This window comes from Meriones unguiculatus, chromosome 2, assembly GCF_030254825.1.
Source record: "Meriones unguiculatus strain TT.TT164.6M chromosome 2, Bangor_MerUng_6.1, whole genome shotgun sequence".
Taxonomy (NCBI): Eukaryota; Metazoa; Chordata; class Mammalia; order Rodentia; family Muridae; genus Meriones; species Meriones unguiculatus.
The window spans coordinates 75467366-75495347 of NC_083350.1; the positions used below are offsets into that span (position 1 = coordinate 75467366).

At 45.1% G+C, this 27982-nt stretch overlaps 1 long non-coding RNA gene across 1 annotated transcript; it reads right to left on the reverse strand.

The window, feature by feature from the left end:
- Nucleotides 1-1400: 1400 nt before the first annotated feature.
- Nucleotides 1401-27391, reverse strand: LOC132652152 (uncharacterized). Its single transcript, XR_009589636.1, has 5 exons — nt 27216-27391; nt 24485-25369; nt 24050-24180; nt 15382-15817; nt 1401-1498 (listed from the first exon to the last, which is right to left on the reverse strand). It is a non-coding gene; the product is annotated as an uncharacterized LOC132652152 (long non-coding RNA).
- Between the last annotated feature and the right edge of the window lie 591 nt (nt 27392-27982).

Sequence of the window (27982 nt, forward strand, 5' to 3'; positions counted from 1 at the left end):
AACATCCCCTGAGTAGGAAGGTCAGCTGGGTGCTTTCTCTGATCTAGCAAATTTTCACCCAAGAATCTAGTTTCTAGGTCTTTCTTGGTAAAATCAAATGTTTGAGATTTTCTTCCTTAAAACACTTTTGGCACTCTAACATGTGGCATGACCACACAGACAGAGAAATCACTCCGGCTACAGACAAACTGAGAACCCATCAGATGTGGGAAGTCATCTGGGAAGTCCTCAAGGAGAGAGTTAAGGATAGGAAGTACCAGAAAAGAAGGCTTTATGATCTGTATAGTGCTACTGTAGATGGCTTGACAAAATAAGCAGAAAATGAAAAGCTAAATGGCTTAACTGAAATTGTCTCAATACTGATTACGATTATTATCATTTTGGTATTTTATATTTTATCCTTAATAGGCATGATGGTTTTCTGTACCTTCTCAAAAGGAAAATCTTTAGAGATACAGAAAAAAGAAAAATATGAAAAGTTGATTGATAAGATAGATATAAGACTTAGAAGGAAAATTAGAGAGACATAAATAAAAATAAGAAAAATTTTCAAACACAGATAGAGGAATTTAGACAAGAGCCTACCATGCCACTGAATAATGAAATTGAAAAAGAGTGGCCCAAGTTTGTTAGAAAACCAAACTTAGTTTATCCAGTTACTATATAAGACATACATTCAGTCCAAACTAACTTATAAAGTTTTCTTCTTAAATGAAAAGGGTATTTTGTTGTTTGATATTAAAGACAGAGTCAAGGGAGTTAAAATGTTTTAAGTAAATTCAAAGGGTTATTACAATTCAAACTTGTTTTCTGAATCTCTGGGGGTTGGAGTGATTTGGAGCTAAGATAAAATATTTGAGCAGGGTGGTAGTGACGACAGGTATCAGAATGGTGCTGAGAGATGGTGTGAAAAAATCTAACAGACACTCTGAACATTCTAGAGAATCAAAGAGAAATCAGGACTGGGGGAGAGAAAAGTCTCCAACAACAACAACAACAAAAATAGTTCTAATGACTACTGGACATGCCTTACATTTAGTTCCAACGTCTTTTTTACATTGATGGATTTTATAAAGAACTCTTACATAAGGTACCCATTTGTAAATTTTAAAGATGTTTTCTTTTTGACATGTTTTATAATTGATGCAACTCAAGGTCCTTTGTGTAAAATCATAAAGAAAAGAGTCTTAAAAAAATAAATGTAAAAGCTGCTTTTGAAAGACAGGCTGAAATTCAAAGTCAATGACCTTCGTAACACTTAAATGTATATGTAATTTCAAAATAATTTTTAAAAATTTCAGTGGAGACGTAATATTTTTTTCTATTGCCAAAAAAAAATAAAAATAAAAAACAAAAAACATTTTGCCCTAGGAAAGGTATAATTCAACAAAAAAGAGATACCTCCAGATTCAGGGTTGAGGCCAGGTTTTGCTTCCATCTTTCCAGGAGAACAAGCATCCAATGGAGGAATCTAGAGACCACTGCATACGTGAACCATCTGAAGACAAAGGACAACATATTAAAGAAAACAAGACAAGTATCCCAAATGATCCAGCCTCACAGATGGCCTCAACAGCTGTTTCCTCAAAAATCTGCATCCAGAACAACTTCAAAATGGCTAGGTAAGATGTTACAGTCTCACAAAGTTATCCAGTCAGGACTTCAGTTAAGCCCTGGACAACAAATAATACAGATAGCTCTCAGACTTGGTCAATATTACAATTTTCTTAGGGCCTCCAAAAGATGCTATCACCTCCAGACAGAAGGAAGCAATTTTAAGAGAATGATGCCCTAGTCCCAAGAGGTGAGGTAGGTGGGTTTTGGTCATTTGATGGGTGATGAATGTTTGTGATCATTTTAGGAGGAGTAGTTGCAAGTTGTTAATGGTCTTAGTCACAAAGGAAACAAAATATAGGAGATTAAAGTAATAGGAAAAAAGGGTAGATTAATGAATCTACTCTTAAAGATCTTTGTATATTGATACAGAATTAAGGTTACATTTTGTTTATAACATACTATTTATCAACTCTTTTAAAGATATTGTACCTATATAATTCTTAAAAATGCAATATGAAGTTCTAGTTCTTTTGAAAACTACTATCACGAACTATCACAAATTTAGGATAATTAAGAAATGCAAACTAAGTCAGTTAATGAAACGTCTGGTTTTGTTAGGTACAAGTTCAGTTAGTCACAGGTGCATTCTAAGTTAGATAATAAGTAGCTAGAGACAATCAACATTTGCCTACTTAAATACACTGAGACAGACAGACAGCCTTCAAAAACCTCAGAAATCTATAAAATATGACATTTAAAGATGTTTTATTAATTTAAGACTTTTTTGACAATTAGATGTGTCAGCCCTGGCATTACCCCCATAGTACTTCAAAGAAGATGATGAGTATCAAATAACTTCCTTATAGAGTTTGCTTCAAATGTGGCAATCTATCCTTGGGTAAGAAACTGTCCTTGCCTCAACTGCTGGCAGTATGCTGTCCAAGCTGTGGACAAGCAGGACACAAAGAAAGCTGACTGATGAGCTCAGACAGGACAAGGTAGAGAAGTTGTTCATAATCCCTGCTTCACAGAAAAATCTGTCAGATATTCTGGGCCAGTAGTCCAAAGAGATGGATGTTCCAGCATTACAGAGAATTCTTGGGTGACTGTCCAGGTGGCCAGCAGTCTCTGTCATTTCTGTAGTTTTGGAAGCTGCTTGCTCTGCACATCCTGTTTATTCAGATAATATTTATCCATCTCAGGTTACTGATGGGGTTGAAGACTAAATAGTTACAAGTCTCACAGTGAACCTTAAGTAGTTTAGGATTTAAGAAAATGTTTTAAGGTTTAAAAAAATATTTTTAGGTTGATAAATGTAAGTTATGAGAGACAGTGATTTAGATACAGAACTTTGGACTCACCAAGACAGGATAGATAGTAGAGTACTTTCTCCAAAGTTGCCAAATACTAATGGACTAAACATTGTTAATATAATTCTTACCAGGTAGTATATACTTTATTGATGTTAGAGAAACAGTCTTTTATTTAGATAAAAAGGGGAAATGTTGCAAGATATTTGATCCCATTGCGAACCCCAAGACTGTGAACTGTAAAAACCTGTTTCTAATTGTGGTATGGCTCAGTCTTTGATCCTAGAGCTTTCTGTTTACTGTAAACAAGTATTTGTGGTATGGCTCAGCCCTAGCACACACCTTTAATCCAAGAGTTTTCTGTAAACTTGATTAAATAAAGTTAAAGAGGCAGATCAAGCAACCAGCTGACAGAGAATAAACAGAAAAGAGAGACAATGAGAAGAACACTTAAGACAAGTGGAGAAAGAGAGGGAACTTTTTTCTTCTAGGATGTCGGCTGCGCAGGAAGGTCGGCTGGGTGCTTTTTCTGCCTTTCTGAGCTAACAGGTTTTTACCCCAGTGTCTGGTTCCTGAGTCTTTATTGTTAAAATTTAACCTTTGGGGTTTTCTTTCATTATGACAACACTCTTACTTTAACATTCCAAGTAGCTGAGGTTACAGGCCTGTGCCACCAGGCCTGGCTTCCAAGAGTATCTATTCTTAAGACAGATATTTATGATCCAGTCTGGACTAGAAAGTTGCAAGGCAACTGAAGAATTTGGTCACTTTAATGTATGTGATTCAATAGTTGGTAAATCAATTCACACCAATTAAACCCACAAAAGGCTGACTCATTACTTAAAAAAAAAAAAAAAAAAAAAAAAACCAATGTGCTAAACTACAGAGAACAATAAAACAGCCCAGAGAAGAAGTAAGGGTGTTCAAACAAGACACTGTGTTTGGGGTAGGTCCACCTAGAAGCCAAACATAGCATGACTTTGTTCAACTGTTTGTGCAAAGCTGTTTGTGTGCTGTTTCGTGATGCTCCTCAAAAATGCCTGTAGATGAGGGACTCATCTCCATCACTACTGTTCTTGAAAAACACAAGGCCTGTGGTTAGAATGAGACATTCTTCTCCCTTAGCAGCCAGAGGCATAGCCGTGAATTCTTACAGAAATATTCTCACTTATCCCATTGTCAGCAATAGACCCTCTTCTTCTATTTGTGCTTATCACTGTGCTCAGAACCGTCAAACTTTCAGGTCATTTGTCAGTTATATTTTAGTGAGTAGTCTTCATTATATCAAATGAATGTGAGCTTTGTACCCATACGGCTAAGAGATAAAAGCCATCGTGAGCACCTAGCTGAGTGGTTCCCAAACAGCATCCTGTAAATAAAGTTCAGGGGCAGTGGGGTAGAGAGGTAGAGGCCTCAGAAGGAGGCAGAGCAGACAGGCTCCAGCTGGCTTCCTTCTTGCAGTTTTGTTTTTATGATTTTGGAGTCATTTGTTTGGGGGAATTTTGTTCTCTTTTTTTCTCTGTGTTTGCTTGTTTGTTTACTAAAATCCTTATTTTGTTCTTTGAGAATTTCCTACATGTATCAGTGTATTTTTATCATATTAGCCTCTACTCTCCCTCCCCAGTTCCCCCTTCTGTAGACCCTCAGCTTCATGTTCTCTCTCTTTTATGCTTAATTATGTTTAATTAATGCTACACATTTCTCATGAGTGTGGAGCCATCTGCTGGGGCATGGTCACCCTAACGATGACCACACCCTTAAAACAAACAAACAAAAACCCCAACTGTCTCCCTGACCCCTGCCCCCAGCAACCAGCAACTATCCACTGCTCCTCTACCCTAAGAGTAGGTACTCATGTGTCCTCTGTCCTCGTCTGGGCTGGAATGCTGACCACCTTGACCGTGTGCAGGTGGTCACAGGTGCTGTGAGGTTATGAGTGCAGTGGTCCCTTCTAGGAACTTTGGCTTTACTAGACTTGCAAAATCATTCCTAGACTTACTGTTTCTAATGCAGAGTAACAGGAAAAAGTTGATGTTTAAAGAACCAATTCAAAGTATTTGAAAATTTTCTTTTACTTAAAAAATTTAAGAGAGCAATAAGCCCATTTATGAAATAAGAGCATTTTCCCAGTGAGAGAGAGAGAAAGAGAGAGAGAAAGAAAGAGAGAGAACAGTAATATAGATGGAAAGAAGCTGGTAACTTACAGGGAAAGTACACAGAACATGCCCTGGGGAGAGGAGGGTCAGAAATTATCCAAGACCCACTCATCTCTTTATCCCATCCAGAAAATGCACTGGAGGCTAACAATGGACAGGCACATGGTTTTGATCAGACAGCCATGTCCCTGTCCCTCCTGGAATCACACAGTTGTGGGTGGAAGGGAACACAAATGGGTAAAATACTAACATGCTCTGGACATACCTGGGGAATGAATCATCTGTAGGATTGTTTTCCCGTTGTCTCCCTTCTCAAGACATCTCTGCCCTGCACCAGCCATCTGTTGGCATTTTAAAGACCCTGTCTTAGCTAGGGCTTCTATTTCTGGGATAAAATACCAAGAGTAAAAACAGCTTGGGAAAGAAAGGGTTTCTTTCACCTTGCTGTTTATAAGTCCATCACTGAGGGAAGCCAGGACAGGAACTGATACAGAGGCAAGAGAGAAGCGTTGCTTACCACTTGTTCTCCACGGCTTGCTCAGCCTGTTTTCTTACAAACTCAGGACCACCTGCCCAGGAATGGCACCATCCACAATGGACACAGCCCACAACAACCGTCAATCAAGAAAATGCCCTATGGACTTGCCTCCAGGTCAGTCCTAAGGAGACATTTTCCTGACTACAATTCCTTCTACCCAGAGGACCGCACTTTCTGTCAAGTCATGGCTTTTTTTTCTTTATGGAAAACATCTCTACTAGCAAGCACAGACCCAATCACAGCGAAGTGACTGAAGAAGGCAGAGCTAGAAGTAATAAGCCCCCCGGGAAGGTTTAGCGGTCGCCCAGGAGAAATACGATGGGTTGCAGGAGCACCTCTCCGTCGCTCTAGAAGTCTTGTCATGTATTGTGCCTGGCTCTCCAGGGTGAAAAGTGGAGGCATGTGTCTGTTGCCTGTTACTCCATCAGGGTGGAAGGCAGAAGCCCTGCTAAGCAGGGAAGAGCAGCTGGTGCCAGTGCCACCAAGCGTTCAAGAATAAGCTACACATTAAAAGTGCCCACTAGGTCAGGAAGATGGAAGTCACTGGTGAGCTTGTTAAAAGTACTTTTGGTAGGTGGGTGAGGGGAGGTTGAGCCAGAGTGAGGGAAAGACTGTATGGTGAGCACAGTTGGGGCAGAATAAAAAAGAAGAAGAGTAAGGCTGGAGAGATATCATAAGTTATAGATTTTATGTATATCTTTATTTTTACATATGTTTACTCTCCACGTTTCTTTCTCTCTCTCTCTCTCTCTCTTTCTGTGTCTCTCTGTGTGTGCATGTGGGAATATAGATGCACACATGCTACAGTGCACACATGGAAGTCAAAGGGGAACTGACAGGATTCAGTTCCCTCCTTCCACACTGAGGGTCCTGGGGACAGAACTCAGGCCACCAAGGTTGGGGGTTAGGGAGGGCCCAGCCCATTGTGTGTGATGCCATCCCCGGGCTGCTGGTCCTGTGTTCTATAAAAAAAAGCAGGCAGAGCAAGCCATGAAAGCAAGCCAGTAAGCAGCACGCTTCCCTCGGCCTCTGCACTAGCTCCTGACTCCAGCTTCCTGCCCTGCCTGAGTTCCTGTCCCGACTTCCTTCAGTGACGAACTACAATGTGGAAATGTAAGCCATTACACCTCCTCCTCGACTTGCTTTTCGGTCATGGTGTTGCATTGCGACAAAAGAAGCCCTAGCTAAGACAGTGGCAAGCTTTATCTACTGAGCCACCGTGGTGATCCTTCACACACAGCACTAAGCTGTGTGGTACAGGTGCGAGGGAAAGCTGAGAAGCTAGAAACTCAGAGAGAAAGACTGATGCACAGAGAAAAACTTCTACAGACGGCCCTTGCAGAGTCCAGAGTCCAGAAGCCACTTTCTAGTGGCTCTGTCAGCCTTAGCAGCTCACTCGGTCATGACCGCAATCATGGAGACATTGACATTTCTCCCTCTGCGGACAGTTAGGCCTGTGGCGACATGGGCAGTGTACAGGAGAGTCAGTTGACAGCCAGCCCACCTCATCCGCTTGGCCTCTTCTGCACACAAGCACCCGCCCATCCGCTCCTCTACCGTGGTATGATGCAGCTGATGGCGCCTCTGTGGAGGCTTCCACTGTGTTGTTTGGGCTTCCTGCCTACTGGAACCAGCCAGTCAAACCTCTTTTCTATTTGTGAAGTTAATGTTTTAGATTAGCATATCGAGTAATGTGTTTGATCATGGCATTTTCTACATGTGCGTCATTACAGTTTGCTCACATTCATTCTCCTCTCCCTACTGACCCACCTTTTCTCTACATGCAACCAGTGTCTGTTATTCTGTATAGCAACATATGGTAGATCAACACAGGATATGTAGTGCAAGTGAAAATGAAACTTATCTCATAAAACCTACCCCCAAAAGGAAGCAAACATCTCTCTTTAATTACACTTACATCTGAAAATGCTTTCTCTAGACTTTCATAATTGTCTCCAGAATAAAAATAAACACAACAAAAATAAAATTACTATTAATAATATTTTAGAAATAAGGAATGTAATATTTTTCCAAATTAATCAGAAGTGATAAATAGTGTAGATCCAATAGCTTCTTTCATTATTCTAGAGCAAAGGGTAATTGCTATCTTTTACATCTGAAATCTAATCTCATTTATCAAAATCACATTAACTTGGAAATTGAAACATAGTTATTTCTATAACTCCAGGGATGGAGTCATCTCCCAGGAAGTGTAAAACACAGTCCAGGGATGGAGTCATCTCCCAGGAAATCTACAACAGTGAAATATAGAGTGGGAAGCCATAGGTTCATCATTCAACTTAAGGTTCATTAAGGTTAATAGTCCCTATCAACACACTGGTGTCAAGGAATTCTGCTAAGAAGCATTTTTTTGTGGCAAGGCGTGTGCTTGGAATATTATAATATATTATATATTATATGATTATATATGGGTGTGATCAAGAGTTGGCTAAGAGGGAACACATCCCTTAGAAGAAGAAACTTGCATAGTTCAGGACAGGTTGGTTAGAAAGGTTAGACTCATGGGAGAGAGAACTTAGAGCCACACTGTGAAAGCACCCCGTCCTCATTTCACAGATGACATCAGAACTCACAGAAATTGCCTGACCTGCTCGAGCTCCTGAAGTCACTTTAACAAGCCGTCCCCACATTACCCCTCACTCTTTTGTGTTCTCGATGTGTTTTTCTTCCTTTGCCTTCTCCAGCAGAAAGAGTTGTTTCCAAATTCTGAGGGGGTATTTTTTAAAGCTTTTCTTAAAGCATGTGGGTGTGCGTGGTGTGGTATGTGGGTGTGGTGTGGTGTTTGGGTGTGGTGTGCTGTGGTGTAGTGTGTGTGTGTGTGTGTGTGTGTGTGTGTGTGTGTGTGTGGATACAGGTGCCTATGGAGGCGAAAGGCATCAGCTCCTCTGAAGCAGGAGTTACAGGTGGTTGTGATCTGCCCAGTAGACGTTTTTTGGGAACTGAACTTATCTCTAAGGATTTTTTTTTTTTTAACACAAAGAATAAATTGAAATCCAAGGTAGAAAACTCATGAGGAAAACTTGGGCTTTTTGAGGCTTGTGTTACTGCAGACCCTCTCATAGCTAGTAACTGGTGTCATGACTCCCATTTGAGATTTTATTGCCACTTGCAGATGAGGAAACAGAGGCCACAGAGACTGAACAGTTTACGGCAGGTCACACAACTGGCAAGTGATACAGCAAGACAAGAGTTTAGGATAGGAGCTCTTCATCGATGAAGCGTTTCCCACATGCCTGCAGACTGGAGGCTGGACCCCAGCAGGAGAAAGGAAGCTGGCAGGGCTGCCCTCTCGTAATCCGGAGACGGCGTGTTCCCCAAGGCAAGCTGCTTAGATGGACGAGCCAATTTAGCGAGCTCTGACGGCTTCAGTGCATAAGACGGAAAGTGCTGAGGGAAAGCCATCCACTTCTGACCTCCACACACACATGTGCACATGGGCACGCACACACATATGCAAATGTGCATATAGACATGTAAGCACCACACACACATGCACACGCGCGCGCACACACACACACACACACACACACACACACACACAATAGAAGTAAAAGATAAAACATGTAAGAATTTAGGTTGCTAGCTCAGGGTACATTCCCTTTTCACTAAAGCACAAGTCACATGAGCGCACGCCTTCTGGCTGGAGCGGTCACACCGGAAGCACTGTAAAGCGTGGCAATGTGGTTATGCAACTCCTACAGGGAATCCCGGTGGGAAGGGAGAGGGCATGCTGAACAAGGAGGTGCCAGCCGACTGAAACATAGCTTTTGTTTGTGAAAGTGGAGTCCTCCCAGGTTCTGGGGACTGTCGTCTAGTCAAAGTATATTCTTGATATCAATCCTTGGAAAACTCTAGAACAGATTACTAACCATGACTTTGAAAGACATGGGGGAGAATGCTGTGCTTCCCCAGAACCAGCATGGCATGACAAACCAGCAAATGTGTTAATCAGAAATGAGGTTTCCTGTTATTGCAATTGTGATCAATTTGGAATGTGTGCTTTAGAAAATATCACCATCTGACCTGTTGGCAGCAGACGGGTGGGGCCACTGGTCCACACAGACGGGCCTGCCTTACCTCATTCATCAACAAGCTTAGCAGTGATTTCTGAAACACTGACACCTGTCAAGAGTGTGGCTATCTCAGCGTTCAAGGGGTTAATATATCCAAAGATGACGATCGTTTTGACATACTGAGATGATGGTTGGGTTAGCCTGAAGTTTCAAATTAACAGGAGAAATATAGCTGCATTAAAGTTAAAATAAGCAGGCAGTAAACGACAGGTGGGTGGTGGGTGATAGGTGATAAATGAAAGAGAGAGAGAGGAGAAAGAGAGAATGAATAAAGAGCGAGAGGAAGAAAGGAAAGAAGACAGCATTATTAGATGATAGAATCACACCGGTTCCACATGGAAAAAAATGTGACTTGATCAAAATTACTGAAACTAAGCCAGGTGTGGTGGCTTAGTTTAATCCCAGCCCTCAGGGGGCAGAGGCAGGTGTGTTCTAGAATCTCTGTGAGTTCTAGGCTGGTCTACAAAATGAGTTCAGGACAGCCAAGGCTACACAGAGAAACCCTGTCTCAAAACAACAACAACGATGATGATGATAATGATAATAATAATTCATGAGACTAGACTTTGGAGTTCAACTGGCTGCATGCTCCATAAGCCCAGAGTTATGGTGTAAGGCACACACCCCGAGGCTGGACTCAGGCCTGGACAACCTGAGCAGTGGACAGGCCACCGCTACACAGACATGACCTTGAGCATCTGGCTTAACCCCGGAGCCTCACGCCCCCATTCTACAGATGAGTGAGGGATGAGTGTGTGTGACACTAGAAAGGTTCAGTGGCAGAACTTAGATTTCAACACGAGTCTTATGGTAACTTACCTGGTTCATTTTGCATAGAAGACCATCTTCAAACGTGATGATATTTGTAACAAAAGGTATTAGAATTGCTTATTTCTGAGCATCCTGCAGATCCAAGCAACACCAGATCAAAGAAGGACATTAAGAAGCCAACTCAGTGATCTGGAACATAGGTTGGTTAAAACACGGGAAGAAAAGCTTCCAAGAGAGAAGAGGGGATAGAAAGAGAGTCGGGGAAAGGCCTAAGACGCATCATCAAACTCAGTGGTTCTCAACCACTGAGAGCTGTGACCCTTTAATACAGTTCCTTGTGTTGTGGTGACCCCAACCATAAATTTTTCCCCTGGTACTATATAACTGTAATTTTGCTACTGTTATGAATCATGATATAAATATCTGTGTTTTCCCATGGTCTTAGGTGATCTCTTCGAAAGGGTCATTCAACCCCCAAAGAGGTCATAACTGCAGATTGAGAACTGCTTATCAAACTAAAGACACAAAAAAGTGACACAAATGTGAGAGAAACAATCTATGAAGGGTTAATATCTTACATATTTAAAAAATTCATAAAACCCATGAAGGAAAACCCAAAAATACCCCATCACTTCAGTGTAATAAAAACAAAGGGCACAGTACTTTTACATGTCAACATAAAACTTGAAAAGAAAAAACGGGGTCACATACTTTCAGAGGAAAAGTAGTAAGTACAGCATATTTTCAATAGAAACAATGGAGGCGTCAAGCCTGGCATTTTAACTCAAACCTGTAGTTCTAGCACTGAGATCAGAGAATGACTGACTTCAGGCTAGCCTTGGCTCTACAGTATATTCCAGGACAGCCTGGGCTACAGGGTAAGAAAAACCCTGACTCAAAAAACAAAAACCAAAAGAAAGAAGGAAGGAATAAAGGAAGCAAGGAGAAAGAAAGAAAGAAAGAAACAAAGAAAGGAAGGAAGGAAGGAAGGAAGGAAGGAAGGAAGGAAGGAAGGAAGGAAGGAAGGAAGGGGAAAATCAACTGAGGTTAACACAACAAACCTGAAACAACTATGCAGATGAGATTTGTGCCCCAAAATAAGAAAGATTGGAAGTAAAAGAGAAAAGATAAGGCAGGAAATGTGACTAAAGGCTATTTGGTTGTTCTAATATCTAACGGGTCAAGTTTAAGGCAAGAAACATTAATAAAGATAGATGTAATATTCATATTTGTAAAAAATGTAGTATTCCAGGAAAATACAATAATTGTAAAGATGTGTGCATCTAACAACATTGCTTCACAAACTGAAGAGCTTGCATGCTTCTAGCCCTTGGGAGACAGAGGCAGAAGAACCTCTGTGAGTTTGAGGCCAGCCTGGTCTACATAGTAACGCCCTGTCTAAAAAAAAGCTCTGAAATGTTAGGGTTGATCTTTATTGTCATCTTGACAGAATTTAGAATCACCATGGAAACAGGCCCCTGGGTGTGTCTTCAGGTGTTTTTAGCTGAGCACGGTCCCTTTCAGTGGTGTGAGGTCTAGGTGTGACCACTGCCTCATACTCTTGTCTTCCTCATCTCTCTGGAGCCCAAAGAAACTTCCTGACCCTTAAGGTGCTTTTGTCAGATATTCTGTCAGGCCAATGAGAAAAGTAATTAAAATAAAAAAGAAATCAGAGTTAGAAGAGGAGATTCCCCACGTCAGAGCAGGACTCCTGTTGAGCCCGTGGCCCCACTGCCCCAGTGCTCACCCTGTGACCTGGAGCCTCGGCCAGGCTCCCGTTGCTTTTGTTGTCTGTTGAATCTGTGGTAATTTTTCTAAATTAGTCTTACTAGATACCATTATCACACTTTCAAAGAACCAGCTGTCTTGGTGTATATTCCACATTTGTTTTCCATTTTTAATTCATGATTTTGTTTTTATTATTTCTTTCCTGTTTTATTTTTGGACTTAAGTTACCATGTTTGTACTAAGTTCTTGAGAGTTGCAGTTAAATTTCCAGCCTTTCTCTTTTGCATTTAACACTATTTGCACTAACACTTTAGCCACACTTTCAGCCATATAATACAAATTGGTGGCACATTTCCACTCTGACATAGTTTTTAGCATGAGTTACTTTTTTGAAAATAAAATAAAATAAAACAAAACAAAACAAAACCCAAAAGAGTGCTGCTTTTCCCTTGGGGGCTGAAGGAGTCTGTAAGAATCACTGCCTTTTTAGAAGCATAGGCAGTTATGGGGCAGAAGGTGGAGAACAGGAAGGCTGGATTTTTCTCCCCTCTGACACACAGTTGGCCATGGTGACAAGGAGCCACTTTTTTGCCTTAGGGTAAATTTTCAAACATTGATTTAATTTTAAAGGTGAATTGCTAAATCTAGAAGCATTTGGGCATATTATTCTGGTCAATATGAATTGAATAATTTGAATTTTTGAGAGCGCACTTATGGACAGAATAAGATTAATATTGTATTCTGGGTTCCTCCACAAAGGCCAGTGTAGTGTCCTAGGGAGAAGCTCTATTTTGTATAGCCAGTGTGAGTTATGAAAAAGAGTGAGGGACAAGGGTCCACACCGGATGTAAAAGCTTAAAAATTAGTCTAAGCCAATGAGATTTCAAAACCCTGAGTTTCTTATGTCTAAAGTATACACAACCAGGGGTTGGGGGTTAGTGAGGACATGAGGCACATATACCCTTTGAACAGGTGATTTCCCTGAGAAGTCACAGAACTGGTAAGACAGCATTGAGAACTCAGAGGAATGGACTCATCACCTGCTAACCTCCAACCAGGACTGGGCAGAGATAACTTTGGCCCCACAGGTACCTGCACGTTCACAGATACACACACACACACACACACACGAAAGAGAGAGCAGGGACTCGGATACTTGCTGCGATGGTTTGGAAGCATCTGCTGCCTTCGTAAGTATGCCGAATAGAATAGATTTTTACAGCGCAGCCGGGGGATGGGGTGGGGGTGGGGGCAGGTGACACGCTGCTTAGGACAGCCCTGAATCACACAGCTTGAGAACGGTTTCGGGAGCTGAAGGAGGCAAAGCCGAAGGCCTGGAGAAGTTAGTGAGTCAGAGGAGCCATGAAGAACACTTGCCCCGGAATAAGACTCCTGAAAGATGCCAGCCCTATCCCTGGCACGGTTCTCTGTTTGCTTAAGAAACACCCAGAGCTGGAACCGCCTGGGTGGGGATTCCAGGTTGGGAGGAGGAAGGTCCTGGCAGGAAGAGGAAGCGGAGGAAGTCAGCCTGGGGACACCCACCCAGGAGCCCTCTCCGCTGTCATCTCCCGAGGTGCTCTGTCAGATGACAGCCCTCCCAAGCCTTCTGTGCATCAGGATGGTTGCGCTCGTGTTCTGCCAAGGAGTTGTGTGGCTTTTCTTCCACTCCACTGAATTTTAAGTGGAAACCAAGCACCATTTCTTTTCCTTTTTCTTTTTTAAATTTTTACTGCTTTTTCTTCTCTCACACATTACACCCCGGCTGCAGTTTTCCTTCCTCTTATCTAGACCATCCTCCTAAAAAATAATGTGGCTCACTCGAAAGAAACACAGTTTACAGAAAGAGCAGGCACTTCATGAAGCTGACCCCTACAGAGCCTTGCAGCCTTGAAATTCACAGGCTTTGCTAACCTTCTGGCAGTCCCTCAAGGGAATCTTGAATTTCTCCAGGTCTGGCCTACCTGCTACTCAAACCTGTGTGTGAATTAAATGGCAAAAGAGCAGTTTGTGGTTATGAAGTCCCTGGTTCCCTTCTTCCTTCTGCTGGCTTCGTCGCTCACTCTTCCCCACTTACTTCAGGATGTCCATCAGAGCGCAGCAGGAAAAGGAGCCTGGACTATGTCTGTCAAGGAAGAACTAGAACTTGACATCTGAGGGCAATGGTGGCTTTTCTTATTATTATTCTCTATCATGCCCTTTGTCCAGGCTCTTTCAGTGATGGCTTTAAAGCCCTCTTTCTCCGTTATAAATTATGAGGGGAGCTTGGGCTGAGATAGTGCTCAGCTCTGTATAGCTTTCTGTTTGGACATGCTTTGCGGGGGCTTGGCTACTACAAATCAGCTCTTTGGTTACTGAGTTCCAGGTATGCTAAAAGAAGAGTAGATTTGAGACTTTATCCTCCTAGCTTATAAATTCTGCATCTAACTAAATTATCTCAAAGGGAAACAAAATCCCCTTCCGCCTTCAAACCCCACCCTTTCTGTCATAATGAAGCCTGTTATTATGTATAATAAATATGTGCTAATAAGAGTAATTTTTAATACTCTGTTCTTTGTGAGGCACGGTGGTTCACATTTATAATCCCAGCTGAGGATTATGGGAGGGGCTGAGGCAGGAGGATTATCGTGAGTTTTAACCTTGTCTCAAACACACATGCATAACAAAACCTGATCTTTTATTTCAAAACTCCTTAGCTGGTTACTGTGATCTGTTGACTGACCTGGGTACCTCAGAACCAGCCTTGTTCCTTCCTGCACTTCACTCGCCTCCCCGGCAGTCCCAAATCATGCTGGAGCTACTGGACAGTTCCTTCTGCAAGATCACTTCCCCCGTTCTTCCCTGGAAGAGCTGCCCACACCTCGTCATAGACGAGGCACCGGTCCCCTGAGCACACCCTCACCTGGTCTCCCCCTGCCCCCAGGTGAATGAGGATAGTCTCCCACCAGGAGGGAGCCGCAGCCTTCAGGACGGGGGTCAAGCCCACACTCAGCTTTTCTTTTCAGTTTCTTTGCTCACCCTTCCTAGATTTTCTTTGTTCCTTTTAGGTATCTGAGCTGACAGAGGTGGCCATCCCCACACCCTCCTCGCCACAGAAGCCCTCCCGGACATTCACTTCCTTCTACACCTCAAACCTCCATCCGACTGTGCACTAGCTCATCCCCGAAGCCTGTTTGTCCACTCCACCCTACGGGCACCGTCGTGCTTCTGTGTCAACATCAGTCACTCACCGAACATCCAGCAAATACTCTGAAAGAACAGTCACACGTGTGTCTTTGAGTAGTTTTGAAGCTGGGTATATAAAACGCAGTCTACGAAGGAGCAGAGGACAACTGTGTTTTTCGAGGTTTTGCAGGGCTCTGGAGCCAGAGCGCGGGACCGGCGCTTTGTTCTTCCCACAGATCAGTGGCTTCTTGCCAGTGCACTGGATTGCTCTGCTTCCTGGACAATCGGGGTGAGCATCGATTGCATGACTTATTAAAGGCAGGTGCCCGGTGCTGCGCACGGTTGCCTCACTCGGTCCGCCGAACCAGCCTCTGAGGTAATAACTCTTTGAGGAAACTGAAGCCTGTTGGTAGAACTTGGATCTGGAATCTGACATCTGACCTAAAGTTCATGTTCTTGGCCATTATAGTTTCCATGGGAGTCAGGTCAGAAAGTAGCAACCTTGGGAGAGAATACAGGGGTTAGCTTCGTTGTGGAAATTCCTTTTCATCAAAATCTGTATCCCTTTGACAAGAACTTGGAACACATATTGAAGCTGATAGGTGGGGCTGGGAGTTCAGCTCACTGGTAGAGTGAATGTTTGCCATGGGCGAGGCCCTGATTTCCATCCCCAGCGTGCTCCTCCTCACCCCCTGAAAAAAAAACATATTCCATGTCTGAATTCTCCAGGCACGAGTCGAGTATCCTTTGAATCGTCACTGAACTCTGACACTCCCATGATTGTTAAGCACGGGACCACGATCTCCACCTCTCTCAAATGTTAGTCCCGCTGGGCCTTGCTTGGAGATGGCTCCTGTACTCAGGCAGAAACTGATGCCCAAGGATTACATGGCTGGCACGCAAGAGACACACTTGGTGTCCACAAGAACTGTGAGAATCACACCCAGGACAGCAGGCCCTTTGCCTGACAGCCTAGAAGGAAAGGCCACTGAGGGAAGAACAGATCTCGTGGCCCCTGGGTTGAATGACGACGGGCCTGGTGCAGCTCGGGTCACACGGCTGTCTCCCCACTTTCGAGGGTGCGTGGAGAGCGTGTGTGTTAACCACACAGACAGAATGACTCCAGGACTTAGAACCCACCTGTCGCCCTGAAGATCAGGACATTTGCACGGGGCAATGTGTCCACTCCTCCTGAACTAAATCCTTTAAGCTCAGGTGAAGATGGCCCCACCTGTGTCCTGCACTCAGCGGTGGAGAACTGGTGCCTCAGGGAGAAGAGGTACTTGCCACTCCAGAAGGAGGCCCAGACAGCATGTGGATTGTGCTGGTTTGTTTATTTGTTTGTTTGCTTTGTTTTTAAAAACTAAAATGAACTCTGCAAGGTGGTAGATGATAGATAATAATAATAATAATAATAATAGATATAGATAGACGATAAACAGATGATAGATAGATAGATGATAGATAGATAGATAGATAGATAGATAGATAGATAGCAGAGATAGCAGAGATACACAGATAAACAGATGGTTCAGAACTAAAAATATGAGCTAATAATGTTTTTAATTTCTTTCAAAAAGATTTTTAAAGGCTACTGTTTGGGACAGAAGAGATGGCCCAGATGAAAATTCACAACTGTCTGTAACTCCGGTTTCAGAGGATCAAACACCCTCTTCTGGCTTTCTTGGACAAGAAATACAAATACATATGTGGCACACAGACACACGTGCATTCAAAAGTAGATTCTATTAAAATACAGCGGGACTTTATTGCTCCTGTCCACCATGTAGTCTCATGTTCAGTGGACATGCCCCCCTGAACTGTGAATCCTGTCCCCTGAGGACACAGTTATGGGTCAGATAATTATGATGCAGGCATATGGGGCCTCATTGTCCTCCATGGATTATAAGAAACCTTCTGCATTACATCAGAAAAATATATAGCCCAAACTATTTCCACCATGTTAAAATTCACAATGATGTGGCAACAGGTCATGGAAAGAACAGAATAGTCAAACCCAGCACCTGGTCTTGAGGAACATGGCATTATGGGATAGAGGAAGGACTTGGACACTACCATGCCGTGGGACACAGACCTGAATTTGCTAAAATTTTCTGGGGTGTGGGGGGTGTCGCAGTCTGTCTAAACAATGCTACCTGGAAAGAAATTCATTCTTATACCAAAGTCTGGGAGGAAGCAGGCATACTATACAAACTGGCATGTGTTCACCCCTTCCACACGGAGATCTCCGTGACTGACCTCACCTTTCACTAAAATTTGGCCAACCGGACGGTCAGGGCAGCATTTCTGCCTCAACTCTGACAGTTTTGTAAGCCCGAACGAGCCTCACATGTGGTTATTATTTCCCAGGGGCTCACTTGGATGTGCAGGTATGCTCCTCTCCTATCTCCCACCCCACACCCCACACCCCACACCCCACACCCCACCCCACACCCCACCCCACAACCCACCCCACACCCCACCCCACAACCCACACCACCCCACACCACCCCATGCCCCACACCCCATACCACACCCCACACCACCCCACACCACCCCACGCCCCACACCCCACACCACCCCACACCCCACACCACCCCACACCCCACACCCACACCCCACAGCACCCCACACCCCACACCACCCCACACCCTACACCCCACACCCCATGCCCCACAGCACTCCACACCCCACACCCCACACCCCACCACACCCCACACCACCCACAACCCCATGCCCCATACCCCACACCCCACACCACCCCACACCCCACACCCCACACCACCCCACACCCCACACCCCACACCACCCCACACCCCACACCCCACACCACCCCACACCCCATACCCCACACCACCCCAAGGCCTTCCATGTTTAGGGCAAGCGCTCTCTCACCGAGCTGTGTTCTAAGTCCTTGATTTTTTGATCTTACAGTACAGTGAGGTGAGCTTGAACTTGTGGCCCTGCTGCCTCCTAAGCACTGGGTCTATTTAAAACAGAAACATGGAGACTGGAGAAATGATTCTGTGGTTAAACACAGCCATTGCCCTTGCAGGGACCCAGGTTCGGTTCCCAGCACCCCACAGGGTGGCTCACAAACATCCGGAACTCCAGTTCCAGGGAATCTGCCGTCTTCTAGTCTCCTTGCGTTCCAGGCATGCAAAAAGTGCACCTATATACGTGCAGACAAACACTCATAGATGTAAACAAATCTTTAAAATATTTACAAACAAAATATTTATTTTTCTTATTTTCAGTGTGTATGTGTGTGCACATGAGTGCGTGCAGGTGCTAGTGGGCTCCAGAAAAGGGATTGGAATCCCTGATGTGGATGCTGGGGACTGAACGCAGATCCTCTGTAAGGGCAGTGTATACTCTAAACTACTTTTTTATCATTAAATAAGGAGTCAGCAGGATAGATCCGTAGGTAAAAGTATCTGTTGCCAAGCCTGAACATCTGAGTTTGATCTCCAGGTCCACATGGTGCAAGGAGAAAACGGACTCCTGCAAGTTGTCCTCTGACCTCCATATATGCCCATACGCATATACAGAGAGACAGACAGACAGACAGCGAGATTTAAATTGTTAAGTACGTGGGTAGAAAGAATAGATTAAACAGCCCAAGCTTTCCACCATATCAGATTATTTCCTGGGTTAGCTCCTGGCCGGCACAGGGTTAATCCTAATTCTTCTCTCCTCATGGCTGCTGGGGCTGGCCAGAGCCTAGCTGCGAGCACTGTGTTGACAGGAGAAGGGACCCAGGGAGAACGGACTGATCCAGGGAGGGCCGTGCCCAGGGATACAGAGATAACGGACATCATGGGAAGGTTGGAGGTCGCTATGCACCCAAACTACACCCTTAGGTTGGCTCCCAGGTCACTAGAGCTCATAGGACAAGTGAGTCAAAGTGACCAGGTAGAAAGCAAATTTGAACTGTACTTCATGTAAAAGAATTAAACAACAGCAACAACAAAAAGAAGGCAAATTTGGAGGTGGATGTAGAAGGAATTGGAGGTAAAGATGGCCCAAGGGCAGTGTGTCTCTCATGTGGCAGCTGAGTGGTGACAGATGAGGAGGGAAGTGACCATGAGTCCACTCCACAAACTTGGCAGCCCCCACTCTGTTTCCATCTCCCCAAAGGTTTCCTCCATACCTGGGGTAGCCATGGCAACCCTAACAACTGTTCTGCTACAAGAGGTTGCGGTAATGGGCTACTTTTAAGTAAACTCAGTGTACTTTAGCAGAACCATAAAAACTTCAATTTGAATCTCTTCAGTGACCTGAACTCCTCAAAGTCCAATTCTTTCATCTGCAAAGTGATGCCAGTGGTGGTTGCCAGTGCCTAATGCCGTTTGGAATGTTAGCTGTTTATACATACAGCCTAAAACCTAGCACATGATAGAAATTCTATTCTTTTTCTCTCTATGCTTAATTTCTTTTTTTTTTCTTTTCTCATATATTACATCCTGACCACAGTTTCCCCTCTCTCCTCTCCTGCCTGTCCCTTCCCCACTTTCCCTCGCCCCTCTTCAATCAACTCCTCCTCTGTTTTACCTCAGGAAAAGGCAGGCCCCCAGGTAGATCACCAGACACAGCATATCAAGCTGTGGTAAGACCAGGCGCTTCCCCTCCCGTTAAGACTGGACCACATAAATAACATCGTAGGAGGAAGAGAGTCCAAAAGCAGGCAGGAGTCAGAGACAGTCCTCACTCCCGCTGTTTGGAGTCCTCCAGGAACACCAAGCTTCATAGCTGTAACTTACCCTCAGAGGGCCTAGGTCAGACCTGGGCAGGCTTCCTGGTCAGTCTCTGGGAGCCCTCAGGAGCCCTGGTTAGTCGATTCTGAGGATTAGCTGCCAAGTGCAGAATAACCACGCTGGTTACAAAGATGCGACATTCTGAGCACTTGCCCCCGAGACCTGGCTCAGGCCGGTCTGCATCTTCTCTTACATCTTCAGCCCTTGACGTTCGGCGTAATTTCCTCCATTTGAAGATAAGGGAATGAGAACTCAGGCGGACACGGGGCTTTGTTGAAGAAGTAGGAATGACACTGAAGCAAGAGTGGCTCGCTCTGGAGCCCTCGGTCCTGCAGGACCACTGATTGTCATCAAATGGCAGTGCTTTTTATTCATTTCCTTTCTGGAGATGGGACCTTATGCATCCGGGGCTGGCCTCCAGTTCAAGATCCTCCCGCCTCAGCTTCCCAAGAACCTGTAACTGCAGGTGTGCGCCAGTGACCTGACCAGGCTTCTCACGGTGTGTCTAGACAGTTGCTTCTAAGAACGTGCAACTTGATGTAATGAAAAATCTTGTGTGTTAGTAAATGTATGTATGTATATATGTATACACACACACACACACACACACGTAATTTGTTGGTTTCTAGGATGAAATTTAACTGCTGAAGGATGACATCTAATTGTATTTTGAATATTTCATTTGCAGTTGAATGTTTGTCTTCTCAGCCTTTTCTTTGGGACCTGCTTTGTGCCCCATTGATCTTGGTAGCACTGTCTTCTAAAGCTAAAATTCCTGTCCTGACATGTACTGCTTGGATTGCTTCCGAGCACCGTCACCCAGGCTGTGTCACATCCTCAGCACGTCCACAGGTGCTTCGGGAGCAGTAGCAAAAACCATGCATACGCCAGACACAGCTGAGCGGTGGCGTTCTGTCCCTTATAAACGCCGTGCTGGCATCTCAGCCTCGTGCCCGACACACGGCTGAGAATTCTGAGCTGAAACAATAGACATCCATTGATTTTAAAACGTGAAGTGTGGGGCTTCTCCCAAGGCTGCCTTAGTTTCAGCTCTTGGGTCATTTAACCTTGCTTAATCTTATTCTTCCATGCCCAAACGCAACTGCCGTATTCATTTAGCTTATTTAAGAACATAAAAGCTCAATTACGAATCCATGCTCTTGAGGACTTACAAAGGATGTGTGATTTATGTGCCGCTGGGTGACTGAAGAGGTCAGCAGGATATCCATACAGATATATGCTCTATTAGCACTCGAGGAAACTGAGGCCAATAAGTTAAGGTCATGGAACTAGTTAAGTCAAAATTTAAATTCTGGATCCCTGGTTCTATTAATCATTCCTCTCATCACTGTGGCCTGCCAGAAACAACCTAAAGGAGAAGGAATGTATCTCAGCTCAGGTTCAGTCCATCACAGTAGGGATGACGTGGCAGGGTGTGTGGCCATGAGGGGGAAGGAGGAGAGTCCCCACACTGTAGAGGGGGATGGCTCTGACTGAGCCTCCCTGGAAGGTGTGGGGGAGATGCCGCAGAGTTCACAGCAATGAGAGTGTGTGGTGGAAACTCTTCATGTCTCAGAAAACACAAACAGAGGCCAGGCCTGGAACTGGGCCCGGCTGGAGCCCTCGAAGGCTGGCCTGCACTGACCTGCCTTCGCCTCACAGAACAGTGCCCTCAGCTGGGGCCGGGTGTTCAAACACATGAGCCTGTGGCTGTCCCTCTTCCACTTTTCCTTTTCTTTTTCAGGGCAGAGGATTAAACCAGGGCCTTGCTCAAGCCAGGCCAATGTTCCTCTACTAAGCTCTACCCTCAGCCCTTTCTCTCGGTAACTCCCTTCTTCATATATGTGTTTGTACACATACATACAATATATTAAAACAAACTCACATACATATGTTTTTTTTAAACCTGTTGATTGGCGTTAGCACAGGCACCACTGGAAAGGAAGAAAACTGCGTAGATACAATTTGGGACATTGTTAGGACCTGTCATTAAGGTAACCTGACATCACACTCAAAGACACTGCCCCTATGAAATGAGCATTTTCACTTGACTTGCCCCAGCTGTGGCCTTTGCCTTTCTGGAAGCCACTTTTTCACCACACCTGCTGGCCTCCGGACTCACAGGGGACTACACACGAGATCCCCTTTCATGGCCCCAAATAGAGTAGAATGACTCCCTCCAGACCCCACGCCGTGGGCCCTCCCCCTCCTTCCAGCTCTCCCTCAGGTATAGGCCACCCTCCACGTGCCTGAGGTCTGGCACTTATTTTCTGTTGGATTCTCAGATGAAGAAAAAGGAAAGAAAGTGAGACTTGGAAGTCAGAATCCTGATTGCCCCCGAGGTCCCACATCATGGCTGGGGCTCCAGTGTCACGAAGGCTGCCCTCTCTTATTTCCACTCACACAGAAACACACACAAAACCCCACGCCGGCCAGCAGAGACGCCAAGGCTCTCCAGATGGGTTTGGAAGGGGGTCTAGCTCTCCTGGTTTCCACACCAGGACCCCAGCCCTAAGATCACAGCAGGGCCCTCAGAAAGCAATCCTCAGACAGACAGTGAGCCACAGCAATGCAGGCTGGCCAGGGGAGTCTCTTCCAGACGATGGGAAGATCTCTCAGGTTAATACACAGGTCCACTAACTACCAAAAGGGGGAAGTACCACCATTCACAAAGGACTGGGGAAAACAAAGGAGGGAAAATTGAAACAAAAGCTATCTCTTTGACAATCTGCCATTTCCTAGTTTCCACTTGCCCCTCCTCCACGCCTTGGGAAAACATCATCTGCCTCTCCTCTCACCAGGAGCCGAACGTGTAGGGACAAGGGCTTGAGGCACTAATGTACTGTGGATGTGCAGCCAAGCCACCGTCAGCTCTCGAAGGGCTCACTCTTTCCTCCTGGACTGAGTGAGCTTCTAGCTGGGAGACAACGACACTTCATGACTGACGAAAGGCCGGGGATTTTAAACAGGTTTTCTCAATTTTATTGCCTGGTTCTGCATTGTTTTACTAAAGATAACTAACTTCTCCAACTATTCCACTAGGCAAAAATAATGTAAAAATGTTATTTAGCAAAAAGGGGGCCAGCAAAAAGGGGTTCAGTAAGTAAAGGCACTTGCTCCCGAAGCTGACAAACCAACCAGAGTTTGGTCCCTGGAACACACACGGTGGAAGGAGAAAACTGTTTCCTACAATGCTCTGACTTCTCCACATAAGCTATGACACACACACACACACACACACACATACACACACACACACACACACACAATGTAATCTTTAAGCATTATTAAGCAAACGTAAGGTTGAAAAGAAATGAAAACTTAGCAGGAAACAAGTAAATCATACAGAAAGAAGAAAATAAGCATGTGAGCATTCTCCTTATTTTTTTATTTTATTTACTAATGTTTTGAATCTTGTTTTCTTTTTTAAAGGGCTCTGGCCCAAGTTTCTCAGACTGGCCTCCAACTTGTGTTCCTCTGACTCAGCCTTCTGAGTGCTGGGGTTATAGGCATTCAGAGCCACAAGCCAAGCACCAGGCAGGCCAGCCATGGTGGCTTAGCCCTATAATCCCCCAGTAAGGGTTGGAGGCCAGGAGATCAGGAGGTAGAGGCCAGTGTGAGCTCTAAATGACTCTCTCCTCCTCTCCTCTCCCTCTTGTGGCTTTTGTCTTCTGAGTCTTTGTTTTCCCCTCCCAAGCACAATCTGTATCCTTCAATTTGCTATCAACAGATTCAACCAGCCACAGATGAAATATATCCAGTAAGTGAGAAATCATGTTTGTACCAAACATGCACAGACATTCCTCTTTGTCAGTACTCCTCAACTTCATAATCTAGCAACCACTGACATAGCATTTACATTGCATTAGACATTAACTCTCTTCTAGAGATGGTGTGTAGCCATGCTTCAGTTAGCAATGGCGACAGTTCTGAGAAAAACATTGTCAATTCTTTGCAGTATGCAAATATTACTCACCCATTTACTATGGAAGCTGACGATGGAGTCTTAGGGACTTGTGTAGCTGTATATGGGGTCCATCACTGACGGAAACATCATTATGTGGTTCATGTCTGCATGGGGGGGTGTACAGGCTTCATGAAAATACTCTGCCATTAGATATAAGAGGTATCAGAGAGTTGAGTATCTGCAAGTAGCCTCAGACTGACCTGCCTCTAGTACCATTTGTTTAGTGACACACTTATATACTGCCTGGAACACACCCACCGGCTAACTACAGTGGCCTTTTCACTTCTGGCCAGTGGGCACCCGAGTTTTATCCATTCTAGATGTCACATGTGAAGTTACTTCAAAGACGGCATCTTGGCCAGAGCAGAGGGTGCCATCTTCCATAGCCCTCCAGGATTCCCCTATGGCTTCTCCTCTCAGCCACTACCTAATTTCTCAACTTACTCTATAAATGTTTCTCTTTTCCTAGCAGCCTTCCTCTGGGTCAAAATCTTGCCAGATTCAATTTATCTTCTTAGAGGCAGTCACAAGAGCCAGCAGAGAAATGTTATCGGGGTGGGGAGGAGTTCGTTTTGAAGCGTTGACTCTACTCAAATCCTAGCTTCCCCTTGAAACAAAGCTGAAGCACAGGGAGATGAGGGAAGGTTCCAGAGGCATCGTACAACACAAAATTCCATACTCGGCCTTGTGTGTTCCGTCCAAGGTCTCTTCCTAGTTGAGGTCAGCCAAAGACTTCACTTACTCCTTGAGTCTATTCGAGCTTTCATTTAAATCCAGCAAATACTTACCAGGGCCTCCTACGTGTGCTAGGCACGAGCACTAACAGGAGTCACGGAGAGCCGGGAATATTGGCCCCAAGGACTAGAAGGCAGCTCCCTCGCTGACTTAGGATCTGGCATTGTTCCCAAGCATTTGCTTGAGTGCAGTGAGCATGCAGCAGGACGGAGGGCCAGGATCCCACCTGACTAAAGGGTGAAAGTGTGGCTGACCAGTTCTGCAAATCTCCCCTGAGCACCTTCTTTGACTAGACTCTAGGCTATGGTTATAAGGGCCAGGACAGTGAAATGATGAAGAGTCTGATCTCCAGACCTTTACAACCCAGGGGTGGGTCCACAGAGGCGACTGTGGAAGAGGTTTGCTTCTCCAAAATGGAGCCAAGCAGATGGATGAGCCTTCCAGTGAGGAAAGCTCTTTTGGCTACTGATCCAAAGCCAAGGGAGGAGAGGGGGCTAGAGGTTGGGGTATATCTAGGTCACTTGTATTTCCACTTCCATCATCTATCTCACCCATACGGTCCCCCAGGATACCGGCTCTGTGTGCACTGTTATTCTGGAAAACAAACAAACAAACAAACAAACAAAAAACAATTGTATTGACAGCACTACCATCTGCAGATCAGGTTCATCCCCCACCTGAGTGCAACAACGGGCCCCCCAGGATGAACTGGGAAGCTACTTCTTAATGGTGAGTTGCCCCCAACACCTTCAGAAAACAAACCTCTAGCCGCTGTTTCTAAAGCCCTTCTTCTAGTGTCTAACATTTCTACAAAATGGATAATGCTCCATGCCTACAGAAACATTGCTTATGCTGATCGAAAATATTTGTGCATGATACCCATTTCAGGGGGAGGGGAGTTTAACGATTAATGTCATTTATTCCATCAGAGAACCAATCCAGAGCTTCTTGTTTTCTCTGTGGATGAGGGCAGAGGCCATGCCGTTCACTTCTCTCTGGGCCCACCTCGCTACAGACATTCCACTTCATTCCAAATCTCGAATACTGTGGCAACAAGGAGACTAAAGTCCCTCAGTGACTTTCCACTGTCAGCCCACAGTGCCCTGCTCCTTCACACACAAAATACCTTTCACAATCTCGTCCTTTCCCACCCTTCCAACCTCACGTGTGGCCACTTGCCACGCCCTTCTTGGTGTTCCTCCGATGTACCCTTCCCAACCATTCCTCCTCCCCCCCTCAAACAGTCTCTCCTCCGTGTAGGATATCGTTCCCCTACTGTTTCAATGGGCAGCTTTGACCCTCAAGAGTGGATTCAAATCTACCTTCAATAACTAAATCAGATGAATGCCTTAAGGCTGAGAAAGTAGCTCAATGGGTAGAGTATTTTTCTAATGTGCAGGTCCAGCCCCAGGTCCAGCTCCCAGGTCCCCACCTATAACCTCAGCATTCTGGAGGCAGAGTCAGGGTGAACAGAAGTTCAAAGCCAGCTTGAGCTATAGAGAGTAAGTCTGAAGCTAACCTAGGATTCACGTATGTGTATAGCATTTCCTAACAAACACTTATCCATTTAAATGGACACCCGCGTTTCTAGGGTAGTCACAGGGGTGTGCAGCTGGTTCCACAAGCTCACGGGAAGGGTTTCGGTCTCCCTAGGATTCTACTCCATCAGTCACTCCTCTTCCTTCTACCCCAGACCTGAGAAAAATCCTCGTCTACTTTCTGTCTCAGAATGCTTGCCTCCCATGGATAGCACATATGGATGGGATCTTACTGCCGTTCTGGTGGCTGTCTTCCTTTACGGTGATGTTTTGGGGGTTTATCTGTGTACATATGCTAGACCTTATTTTAAATTGCTGAAAAGTATTGTGTCTACCCATCAGTTTGTGGGAGCATGGGCTGTTTCTCCTGGGGGCTGTTAGGAGCTGTGTTGCTGGAAGCATCACGTTTGTTTCTGACTAAGAAAAAAGAGCCAGGTGTGGTACCACATAACTGTGAAAGCATCAGTTCAGAGGCTGAGGTGAGAGGGTTACGAGTTCAAGGCTAGCCTAGGATAAATGAAACCGCCTATTGAAAGAAAATCAGCTAAGGAGAAGAGTTTTGGCAATGGGCCCAGAAGACAGAGACAAATAGGAGAACACTCCCAAAGTCAAGTTGCTAAGTAAACACCACAAACACCACCTCAGTGTCCACACATACTTGTCTCCATGAACTCTCAGAAGCATGATCTCATTTGAAAGAGAGAGGCTGGAGGAACAGGCTGCTCTGGAGCCTAAGCGAAGAGCCCAGCGGAATACGTGTTCCACAGAAGAGCCTCAGTAGGTGGATTGGTTAATCTCAACTGCCATTTAGATCACCACGGGTTTAGATCACCACGGAAACATACCGCTGGGTGGCTATGAAGTTGTTTACAGAAAAGTTTAGCTGGACAGGAATGACCCACCTGACTGTGGGTGATGTCCGTCTTGCCCTCGAAGAAAGCTGCAGGCCGCCAGCATTCACCTCTTCTCTTCCTGACTGTGGACACAGCACAAACAGCTGCCTCATACTCGGGCTGTCAGGACGTCTCCCGCTATGATGGACCGTATCCTCGGGCTCCGAGCAAAAGGAATTCTTCCTTCTTTCTGTTGATTTTGTGAGAGATGTGTTATGACAATGGCAGAGGTGACTAATACAGCAATGACTTTTCCCTGCAGTGAACACTTGGCTCCTACCACAGCCACCCAGCAGGAAGAGGCAGGGCTGGCCCTGGGGTCCCAGCTCCTCTCTCTGCCTTCCACCATGTTGGCATTTGCTCCTGGGGCACTGACACCTACAGTATTCTAATCCCATGTTTTAAAGCCCCCAAAAGCACAGGCACCAGTGTATCATAGTTTGTGTTTGACTTCAGTGCCCCCCTGGAAGCCAGCAGGATGGCTTATCTGAAGCTGAAGGCACAGGACTCTCACACAGACACTAAAGACCTAGTGTCCAACACAGCACTGGTTGAAGGCTCTGTCTGTCTTAATTCCCCTCTGGACCACATCGACACAGAAACACTCCCTCGAGCTTGTCTCCAGAGTGGCCCAGGGTTCACCACATGGAGTCTGTCTCCTCCCCTCCAGCTGATTACACATGCCAGAGCACATTAAAGGAAAGGAACACACGCTGCCCCGTGCTATTTAGAGACCCCGATAGGCCGCCTGACCCCGGGTGCCGAGAACACGGGAT